The following is a 12,370-nucleotide window of genomic DNA, read 5'->3' on the forward strand; positions in this document are numbered from 1 at the left end:
CCATGGCCTCGTCCCTCACGGGATCGAGGGCGATGAGCTTCGCGCCCTCTAGCGTTGACTACCGCATGGACCGGCCTTCTCTTCGCCAGGCCCAGAGCCACCACCATCGGCACGCCCAGTGGCCTGCCTCCTCCTCCACTATACCGGGGCGAGGCCCATGGGTGAGCTGACCCAAGCGCCCCTCCTCTTGTTTTTTCCGCTTGTCGGGCCAGCTAGATTCGGCCAGAGGTGTTTTTTTTTCCTGCTGCGAATTTGTCTAATTTCTAGAGAAAGATAGTTTTCCAGAAAAGCCCTTGCACTTCATGCATATCCTAACTCCACAACCGTGCATCAAAATTAAACAAACTTTATATGAAACATGCTTAGAATTTTGTATAGATTAATAATATCCAACTTTCATCCATGTTTAAAATGTTTAAGCTTGTTGTTTGTTTAATTTGCTCAATTGGCATGTTAAAATGATTTAATTCATAACTAAATAATCGTACCTCCATTTTAAATAATTTTTATATTTAAATGGGGTAGAAAAATGCCTAGTTTAACATGGTGGCATTATCTTGCATGTTTAACAACTCTAAAATTATGTCTAGGGCAGAACAGTACCAAATCTAAAATATGCTCATGAGGATTTTTCCGGAATTGTCGTTTGTTGTTCCGGCCTCATTTAAACTTGTCTAGATCAGTAGTTTTCATATGCTTCACCTCTTGCCATGTTTAATAACATTTAATATTGTTGGGGTACATAAACGAGAGTGAATTAAATGTTTGAATGTGGTGTTTTCTTCAATATGCAACTCTGTTGCATATTGAGCTCCACTTAATTTGTTGTATTGTTTGTTGCACTTTGTCATGCCATGCCTCTTTAAACCGGACATGCATCATACTTGTTTGCGCATCATGCCATGCTTATGTGATGGTTGTTTACTATGTTGCTTGCTTCTTTCCGGGTTGCTTCTCTCGTTAGCTTCAGTTTTGTTCTGGAGTTGTGAGGATCCGTTCGACTACGTCCTTTTGTCTTCTTCATGGACTCGTTCTTCTTCCTTGCAGGATTACAGGCAAGATCACCATACCCTCGATATCACTTCTATCTTTGCTTGCTAGTTGTTCGCTCTACCGCTACGTCGCGCTACCACTTGTTTATCATGCCTCCCATATTGCCATGTCAAGCCTCCAACCCACCGTCCCAGCAAACCGTTGTTTGGCTATGTTACCGCTTTTGCTCAGCCCCTCTTATAGCGTTTCTAGTTGCAGGTGAAGTTGAAGCTAGTTCCATGTTGGAACATCGATATGTTGGGATATCACAATATCTCTTATTTTAATTAATGCATCTATATACTTGGTAAAGGATGGAAGGCTCAGCCTTATGCCTGGTGTTTTGTTCCACTCTTGCCGCCCTAGTTTCCGTCATACCGGTGTTATGTTCCTTGATTTTGCGTTCCTTATGTGGTTGGGTGTTATCGGAACCCCTTGACAGTTTGCTTTGAATAAAACTCCTCCAACAAGGCCCAACCTTGGTTTTACATTTGCCTAACAACCTATTACCCTTCCCTTGGGTCGGCCAACCCAAGGGTCATCTTTATTTTAAACTCCTCGGGGAAACTTGAGGTTTGGTTTTACTCGTAGGATGTCTCATCCGGTGTGCCCTGTGAACGAGGTACGTGCGACTCCTATCAGGATTGTCGGCACATCGGGTGGCTTTGCTAGTCTTGTTTTACCATTGTCGAAATATCTTGTAACCGGGATTTCGAGACTGATCAGGTCTTCTCGGGAGAAGGAATATCCTTCGTTGACCATGAGAGCTTGTGATGGGCTAAGTTGGGACACCCCTGCAGGGTATAAACTTTCGAGAGCCATGCCCGCGATTATGTGGCAGACGGGAATTTGTTAATGTCCGGTTGTAGGGAACTTGACACTTAACCTCTTTAAAATGCATCAACCGCGTGTGTAGCCGTGATGGTCTCTTTTCGGCGGAGTCCGGGAAGTGAACACGGTCTTGTGTTATGCTGGAACATAAGTAGTTTTTAGGATCACTTCTTGATCACTTCTAGCTTCTCGACTGTTGCGTTGCTTCTCTTCTCGCTCTTATTTTCATATGTTAGCCACCATATATGCTTAGTGCTTGCTGTGGCTCCACCTCATTACCTTACCCTCCCCACAAGCCTAAATAGTCTTGATCTCGCGGGTGTGAGATTGCTGAGTCCTCGTGACTCACAGATACTTCGAAACAGTTGCAGGTGCCGATGATACCAGTGTAGGTGATGCAACCGAGCTCAAGTGGGAGCTCGATGAATATCTTGATTGTTGTTTTGTGTCTTTTCTGGTTGATCAGTAGTGGAGCCCAGTTGGGACGATCGAGGATCTAGCATTTGGCGTTGTCTTCCTTTATTTTGGTTCCGTAGTCGGACCTTTGATTCTACTCTGGATGATGTATGTTTAACTTATTATTTGTGTGAAGTGGCGATTGTAAGCCAACTCTTTATCCCTTTCTTATTCAGTACATGGGATTGTGTGAAGATTACCCCACTTGCGACTAAACCACTATGCGGTTATGCCTCTAAGTCGTGCCTCGACACGTGGGAGATATAGCCGCATCATGGGTGTTACATGATGACATGGCAAAATGCAACGCGCAAGCAAATGACATGGCAAAGATAGCAAATAACTGGAAGACACCTGGCGCGTCGGTCTCGAGGCATCACAACACTCCACCACTACAAGAGGATCATGTCCCGAGATCTGAGATGGCACCGGAGAGAAACAGAAGAGGAAGAGAAGAGGTAGAACTAAGTTGCTCCTTCGACAAATGAGTGAAATCACGAACCTTGAGAGGTTAAACCATTTTGAGAAAAGCATACAACGGAGATGATCGAAGTTGAAAACACTCCGTTAGAAAAGAGGAACAAGGAAGAACAAATTCGGACAACACTTCGGTTGAGAGGAGATGCAAGACTAGATAAGATGAAAAGAACTTGAGTAGAGGACACAACAGTCCGCTTAAATGGATAAGCATTAAAAGAACACGCCCCTCACAAATCGAGATGATGAGTGAAGAGAGCAACATCACAATGCCTCCGGAAGAAAGAATAGAAGATAGACCAATGGAATGAAAGAATGGAGAAGAAACTGCCAACTTCTGCCACAAAAGAGCTTGGAGAGCACCCTTCCAAGAAGGTTATAACGGAGTTGTCGGAAAAACCAACAACGAAACAAATAAACTTGTAGTGGGCTTATGGAAAACTTCTCAAAATTGAGGCGAAACTCTGCCACTACGGAAACAATAGATTGGATTGATATCAACAAGGAGACGAGAAGCTTATTTCACCGGGAGGATAAATAAAGAACTTGGGTCATTTATAAGCACAATAAATAGCAACAATCCTTAGGAAAAGCTTTAGGTGAAATATAACCCAAGATAACTCCAACGAAGAGATTGATGGACTGAGAAGGGCTCATGCTCGAAGAAATTGATGGGTTTAAATATCTCATTCCTGACAACTTATCCCCCATGAAACATGAAGGAAACTATCAAGGATGACATAACACCATCTCAAAAGATAAGGTAGAAAGAATTGCACTTCGGGATGCAAGATGAAGAATGCTTGAGCTCCTCTGAAAAGAATCTTGATGAACACTTCGAGAAGGAATTAAATCCTTGATGAAACATCATGTAGAGCCTCCATGAAGAACTCTGGTAATAAAAAGGATGATAGAAAGAAAAAGAAGTTGAAAACACAAGGTGAATCCTTGCAATGATTTAGATGGATCTTCGTGATGATATAATTGAGAGAGCTTGGAACTTCAGAAAAGAAAAGATGAAACGATTGAAACCGAGAATTTGATGAACCTTCGAAATAAGGAATTAATCACTTGGATGACACAATAAAAAGAATTATGTTATGCGTATCCTTCACCAATTTAGATTGATGACAAGCAACAGATTTGGCATACTACTTATTCTCGTAGAAAGGATTAAGATAGATATAGAGCAAAATTGAGAAAGGTCTTCAAAGATCCGCCGGTAGGATTGGAAAGAACAAATGAATTGATAAGATACCCCAGAGAAGAGTAATCTTGAATGGACCACCGTAAGAATTGAAAAAAGAAAGTAGCAAAAGAACAATTCACCGGGAAGAATTAGAAAACGAATAAAGATACTTGACAGAATTTAGATACAAGTTAACAAAGAGATCCCGAGCTGATTAGATCATACTTGAATGATGCACCGATATGATTTTGAGCATGAGAGCTGAAAGCTTGAATGAATAATTCTGAGATGATGGGCTTCGGCAAATCAAACTGAAAAAGACTCTTGAATTGCTCCGGATGGGTGAAAAGAATTGTCACAATCAAAAAAATTATGAGAGGATGGCATCAAGCTAGAACTTCGCATATTTGAGCCAAAGGGACAAGATTTCGTGGAAAAACAATTCTTTGGTCTTCAAATGTTGAGAATGACGATCATAAACACCACCATGAATTGTTGAGATACTCCGGGATGAAAATTAGAAAGGTTGAACCAACGATGAAAAGAATTTGAAAGATCTTGGTGAAAGACATTTGACTAGTGATAACTCATTCTTACGTCAAACTTTGAAATGAATTTGAGAATAACTCTAGAAAAATAGAAGAGTCAGGTAAGATCCTGGGAAAGACCTATGGGTTAGGGCCCACTCAAAACATACACCATTAAATGATTTAAAAGAGAGTTTGTGCCGGTTGAATTAAATGACTTGAATGAGATAATAATCTACAAATAGTTAGGAATGAAAACATGAATCTTCTGAGATATCTTCAGCACTTCGGACATGAATAGAGACAGGTGAGCGATTAAGAGGTGCAACAACATGGGAAAGCATTTGAAATGAGGAAAAGGGATATGATCAACACCAAAACTTGAATTTAATTCACCGGAGAAGAAAAGAGAACGAAGAATAATAAACTTGAAGCTCTGTTGGTATCTTCCTGAGAATCATCGGATAAAAACATTGAAAGAAAGGAATGAAGAGACTTCACATCCATAAGATGGATACTTGATTTAGAAATCTAAGTCCTTGAAGAAACAAGGGGTGGGAGGGCAGGAAAACAAAGGCAACTTGGGGCAGATGGAATGGATAGCATCGAGAAAACCTAGAGTTGATCTTGCGGATGTCGAAATGATCGGATCCACTTGAAGAGAAACACACCGGTTGAAAAGGATTGACATGACAATCTCGATTATCATGAAGGATTAGTATTCACATAGAAATATGAGAACACCATCTAGGAAAAGGTATGGATTCAGCACTTGACTTCGAAGCAACTCAAATACCACAATCAAAACAAAAACAAAGGATTGGCTAGCAAAATAAGCCAGAAACAAATACATATGATAGAGATTACCCAATCCCATATCATGCATCTATCAGAAAGATATTCTAGGAGCTACTTGAATTCCCACCTATAAAACTCCCGAAACTTTCTGGTTATGCAATCAGGTGTTGGGGATACAGGGGAAGCATAATATCTCACCCAAACTAACAATCCCTACATCCAGCTGTATCCATCCTTCAACACATAACCAAGAAACCTTCGGAAATCGTGTACCTCAACCTTCGAAAAGCATTAGTTATACGAGTTATGGCAATACTCCTGAACTCCCGCCCCAGTACTGGGTGGCGTCGAGGTTATCTCACCAACAACTGCATAAAAGAGATTTTTGATGTCGACGAAACTCAGGTATTCCAGAACTGCAACGATAAAATTGTGACGACAACACCTCGGAGCTCAACTCCCCGGGACACTGCCACAACCCCTAAATGTCAGGAGGCACCAAGAACAATGTTCTCATCACAAGACTATCGGAACGATTCCAAGATACTCGCGTGATCCTAAAAAAAATGTGAAATTTGAGGAGAGAAAAGTCAAAACTTCTGCGTCAGGAGGCCTCACTAGAGCGACGAAGGGACTGACGAGTAAAGAGAATCCTACTCTCAATATATATAATCCTAAGACTCAAAACATTTTGTTCTAGACTCAACAACATCAGCGATTCGATCAAGCAGGGGGCTCCTAAGTCGGGGATGGCTCTGATACCAACTTGTAACACCCACAATGCGGCTATATCTCCCACGTGTCAGGGCACGACTTAGAGGCATAGCCGCATGGGAGATTTGTCGCAAGAGGGGTAATCTTCGCACAATCCCATGTACTGAATAAGAAAGGGATAAAGAGTTGGCTTACAATCGCCACTTCACACAATACATAAATAATTCATACATCATCCAAATACAATCAAAGGTCCGACTATGGAACCAAAATAAAGGAAGACAACCCCAAATGCTAGATCCTCGATCGTCCCAACTGGGCTCCACTACTGATCAACAGTAAATGAAACAAAACAATGATCAAGATCTTCATCGAGCTCCCACTTGAGCTTGGTTGCATCACCTGCACTGGTATCGTCGGCACCTGCAACTGTTTGGAAGTATTTGTGAGCCACGAGGACTCAACAATCTCACACACGCAAGATCAAGACTATTCAAGCTTATGGGTAGGATAGGGTAATGAGGTGGAGCTACAACAAGCACTAAGAATATATGGTAGCTAACATATGCAAATAAGAGCGAGAAGAGAAGCAATGCAACGGTCGAGAAGCTAGAAGTGATCAAGAAGTGATCCTGAAAACTACTTACATTCAAGCATAACACAAGACCGTGTTCACTTCCCGGACTCCGCCGAGAAGAGACCATCACGGTTACACATGCGGTTGATGCATTTTAAATAAGTCAAGTGTCAAGTTCTCTACAACTGGACATTCACAAATTCCCATCTGCCACATAACTGTGGGCACGCCTTTCAAAAGTTCAAACTCTGCAGGGGTATCCCAACTTAGCCCATCACAACCTCTCACGGTCAACGAAGGATATTCCTTCTCCCGGGAAGACCCGATCAGTCTTGGAATCCCAGTTACAAGACATTTCGACAATGGTAAAACAAGACCAGAAAAGCCGCCCGATGTGCGGACTATCCCGATAGGAGCTGCACATATCTTGTTCTCAGGGCAGCACCGGATAGGTCAAGCTACGAGTAAAACCAACCCTCAAGTTTCCCCGAGGCGGCCCCGCAGGCTGCCCTGTTCGGACCAACACTTAGAGAAGCCCTTGCCGGGGGGGTTAAATAAAGATGACCCTCGGGAGCGCGACTCCCAAGGGAAAAGTATAGGTGGTGGTGAGGCAAATCGTAAAACCAAGGTTGGGCCTTGCCGGAGGAGTTTTATTCAAAGCGACCTGTCAAGGAGTTCCCATAACACCCAGCCGTGTAAGGAATGCAAAATCAAGGAACATAACACCAGTATGACAGAAACTAGGGCTGCAAGAGTGGAACAAAACACCAGGCATAAGGCCGAGCCTTCCACCATTTACCAAGTGTATAGATGCATTAATTAAATAAGAGATATTGTGATATCCCAACATATCCATGTTCCAACATGGAGCAAACTTCAGCTTCATCTGCAACTAACAATGCTATAAGAGGGGCTGAGCAAACGCGGTAACTTAGCCAAACAACGATTTGCTAGGAAGGAGAGTTAGGGGCTTGACAGGGCAATATGGGAGGCATGATAAACAAGTGGTAGGATAGCGCGACATAATGGTAGAGCGAACAACTAGCAAGCAAAGATAGAAGTGATTTCGAGGGTATGGTCATCTTGCCTGAAATCCTACAAGGAAGAAGAATGAGTCCATGAAGAAGGCAAACGGACATTGTCGAACGGATCCTCACAACTCCGGAACGAAATCGAAGCTAACGAGAGAAGCAACCCGGAAAGAAGCAAGCAACATAGTAAACAACCATCACATAAACATGGCATGATGCGCAACCAAGTATGATGCATGTCCGGTTTAATGAGGCATGGCATGGCAAAGTGCACAAACAACGCTACAAGTTAAGAGAAGCTCAATATGCAACGAGTTGCATATTGATGGAACACCACATCAAATATTTAGTTCTGTCTCGTTTGTGTACCCAACAATATTAAATGTTATTAAACATGGCATGGGGTGAAGCAAATGAAAACTACCTATCTTGGCAAGTTTAAATGAGGCCGGAAATAACAAACAACAATTCCGGAAAATCCTCATATGCAATTTATGGATTTGGTACTGATCTGCAATATACACAATTTTAGATTTGTTAAACATGCAAATTACTGCCACCATGTTAAACTAGGCTTTTTTTCACCCCATTTACATATAAAGTTTCTTAAGTTAGGAGCTACGGTTATTTAGTTATGAAATAAAACATTTTAGCATGGCATTTAAGCAAATTAAAGCGAACATCATTTTAAACATTTAAAACATGCATGAAAGTTGGATATTGTGAAACTAGATGAAATTCTATTCATTTTACATATATAAGTTATTTACATATGATGCATGGATCTGGAGTTATTAAATGCAAGAACATGGAGGTTTTTTTTGTAAAACTGTAAACTCTGGAATAATAGACAAATTCATCCAGAGAAAATTAAAACACTACGTGGGCTGAAATAGTGCACCGCTGGGCCAAAAGGTATGGACTGGGCTGTGGCTCACATTGGGCTCCAGGGAGCTGGTAGATCTGGGCCCGGTGCGGTGCGGGAGTGGCTGGAGCTGGGCCAGTGGCTAGATAGGCCCACGCGGGTGGCTCACAGTCAACGGGCAAGACGAGCGAGCGTCCTCTGCTCGACTAGAAACAGAGCTGCGGCGGCGCGGGCAAGTCAGCGGGAGGACAGACTGACGGGAACATGAGGAGATAGCCGGATCTGGGTGGCAGGAGCCCATCTCCGATGATGGTGGCGCCGGCTGGTTCTCCTTTTCGAGGCAAAGGATAGAGACAGAGATTAGAGGGGAAGAAGCAGAACACGAAGAAGAGGAGGAAGGCTACGGCAACATGACCTGGGTGGTCACCGGCGACGGTTTCCATGGCGGGGTTTGCGGTAGCGGCAGCAGGTCGAGCTCCTGCTCGAGGAAGGAGGCGCGCAAGGGGCTCAACTGTTGGTGTCTCGAAGTGAACCAGAGGATTGAGCAGTAGAAGGAGGCAGTGGCTCTCGCTCGAACCAGACGAAGCAGAAGCGAGGTCGGGCATGGCGACGCGGGACTTGGCAAAGGGCAGCGCGACGAGAGACTTAGGGACGAGGTTCTGGTGACGAGGCGTTAGCAGGAGAGGCAAACGTGGCGCTGTGAAGGAGCTCACCAACGAGTGGCTACGGCAAGGCTCGCGGAGGACGCGGGCGAGGAGATAGTGTGCAGCTCATGTTGGTCCTGAAGAAAGAGAGAGACCGCGAGGTGAGGGAGAGATACGAGAAGAAGGGAAACGGGAGGAAGCAGAGGAGAGGGACGCGATCCTGTTGGAGGTGGTCGCCGGTGGAGCTCGCTCCGCCAGCTTGGCCATGGGGTGCAGACTGGAGGGAATCGGGGAGGAGCAAGACGAGTGGTCTCCGGCGAGGCTGGTCGAAGACGGCGGCCTCAATCAGGGGACCTCGGCTCCTGGATTGAGAGGGTGGGCGCGGGAAGGATGGATCGGAGGGGATGCACTGGTTGGGCGAGGGGATCGGGGACGATCGGAGCGAACCTGAGGTGGGAGGCGACCCGGTGGCGGCAGTGGAAGGACAAATCTCCTAGATTCTAGGGTTGGGTCCCGTATATATATTAATTGGGTTTTTAGGTAGGGGTTTTCGGTCCCTCCGACCGAAATCGAGTGGTTACGAATAAAAGGGTTAGGGAGTTCAAACAATGAACCGAAGACATTTTAATGATGTTAGGGGATGATCCGAATCCAACGGTGACGACTGCTCGGGTCGGGTTCGAGATAACTATCGGACGCACGCGAGGGGTTCGATGCACAACGCAAGGAGGGGTTTCGGGGCCCTCCGATAACAATCGGACGGCTCCGGATGTGAGGAGGGTTAGATTGGGCCTGGCGGTTGGTAGTGGGCTGTGTATATGGTCTAGGGACGAAAGAGAGGGAAAACCCGGTAACGATTTTCGAAGACCGAAAACGCCCGACGTTAGACCGGCTATAATGCCGCTATAGTTATCCATTGGGGCGTCAAACGGACTCCGAATGCGATGAAACTTGGCAGGCAGCCTACCGACAACATAACAACACCGCATGCCAACGTTCAACCCATTCCGAGAACATTTTCTGGCCACTTATAAAATAATATTTCGGAGGTGCCGCGGGCGCGTGCAAGTGTGTCTGTGCACAGAATGGACAACGAAAGGAACGGGGAGGCCGGGGCGGATGCAAGTTTTGAAGACATGATGATGCAATGCGCATGATGACATGGCAAAATGCAACATGCAAGCAAATGACATGGCAAAGACAGCGAATAACTGGAAGACACCTGCCGCGTCGGTCTCGGGGCATCACATCTTTCCTAAAATCCCGCTAGGAAGAAAACCGAATCCATGAAGAAGAAGATGAACCAACGTAGTCGAACAGATCCTCACAATCGCAACGTAACCGGAACTATGGAGAAGAAGCACAACCGGAAAGAAGCAAACAACATGGTAGACAACCATCACATAAGCATGGCCTTATGCACAATCAAGTATGATGCATGTTCGGTTTAAAGAGGCATGGCATGGCAAAGTGCAACAAACAATACTACAAATTAAGTGGAGCTCAATATGCAAGGAGTTGCATATTAACGAAACACCACATTCATATATTTAGTTCTCTCCCGTTTATGTACCCAACAATATTAAATGTTGGTTAACATGGCAAGAGGTGATGCATGAGTAAACTAACTATTTAGGCATGTTTAAATGAGGCTGGAAACATCAAACAACAATTCCGGTAAATCCTCATGTGCATATAGCAATTTAGTGCAAACGACAATTTTAAACTTTTTAAATGTTATTATCATGATGCGGATGACATATGCATGTTTAATGCAATTTTTGTTAAAATTTGACATCAACATGATATGAAGCATTTGGTCGCCATGAAGGAATGAAAGGGGTTCCATGGCGGCCATAACGAAAATGATGCCAATGCATTGTTCCGATTCCGACAACTCATTGAGACGTCGGTGCAAAAGAAACATTGGACATGGAATATGCAATGCAACGGGGAGTGATTCCGGATACCAGGTGTCCCATGTGTCGGTGGCATGGCAAACAAGAGACGTGCACGAAACAAATGGGCTGCAAACATGGGGTTCATCTCATACATCACACAGCATTTTTCCACGGCGGTCGTCTCGAGGTTATACCTTTGAAGCGTGCATTTTCGAGGTAGAACGAGTTCGTTGAGGGAAGTAGTCATTCTCGTGATGGTAGTGGACGTAGTTGTTCACAGGGCATCGTGGGAAGTAGTCGTTCACGGGTCTTCGAGGGTCGACGGTAATCGTACACGTTCCGTAGATGTTCGGGGACGTCGGTAGAGGTACTTGACACATCAAAGGGTGTAGTCGTACATGTTCCGAGAGGAACTTGTCGTATCCATGTAGTCAAACTTGGCGTATCTGAAGGGTACTTGTGAATCCACGTAGTCGTACACGTTTTGCAGACGTTCGGTGCATCCGTAGATGTACTTGGCATGTCTTGACGGTCCCACATCAATCATAGAGGTACACGTTTCGTAGTCGTTCACATTTCGTAGATGTCCAGGGTCAACAGAAGTGGAACTTAGCGTTCTGAGGGGCCAACAGTGGTGCACGAAGGCAGCGAGAGTTCCAGTATCATGCGACAGGTGGTGGTGATGCTCGGGGTCCATGGAGGGGTGTTGGTTGCCGTGGGGCCGCAAAGGCTGCAAGGGGGGGTTGGGATGCGATGGTGGTGGGAAGGAGTGCTTGATGAGGGCGCGCACAGGAGGTCTTGCTGGCACGGTGACGGAACACAGTCGCAGCAAGTCGCGAGGACGGCCATGGCAGGCGAAAGGAATCATGCAAGGGGGGGGCAGCTCGATGCATGAAGGCGACCACCATGGACTGCGCTCGGGAGGTGGGGTCGCAGAGAGATACGGCAGGTTGACGGCGCGTGAGAAGAGCAGCTGTAGCAGGGCATGGTTGCGGCGGTGCGGCCATGGGAGGCGTGTCGTTCGGTGACGCGGTGCAGGAGGAGAACCAGGGGGCAACGCGAACGGGCGGAGGTCGAGGCCGATGGCACTGCAGCATGGTGGCACGGCGGCCGGACGTCACGGCGAGCGAAGCAGAGAGGCAGAGGAGCAGGACTCCAGTGACGACGTGCAGCTGCGGAGCTTCGAGCTCGGCCGACAGCGGCCATTACAAAAAAATACACTTCCGTGATGATATGTGTTTGTCACAGTAGGTCACGTTTTCTGTCATGCATGTACATCCATGACGATTTTATGAAAAAATGAAGATAGTCATACTTGTGCTGTCGTA

Source organism: Triticum aestivum, chromosome 3A (assembly GCF_018294505.1).
Source record: "Triticum aestivum cultivar Chinese Spring chromosome 3A, IWGSC CS RefSeq v2.1, whole genome shotgun sequence".
In the NCBI taxonomy this organism is placed as follows: Eukaryota; Viridiplantae; Streptophyta; class Magnoliopsida; order Poales; family Poaceae; genus Triticum; species Triticum aestivum.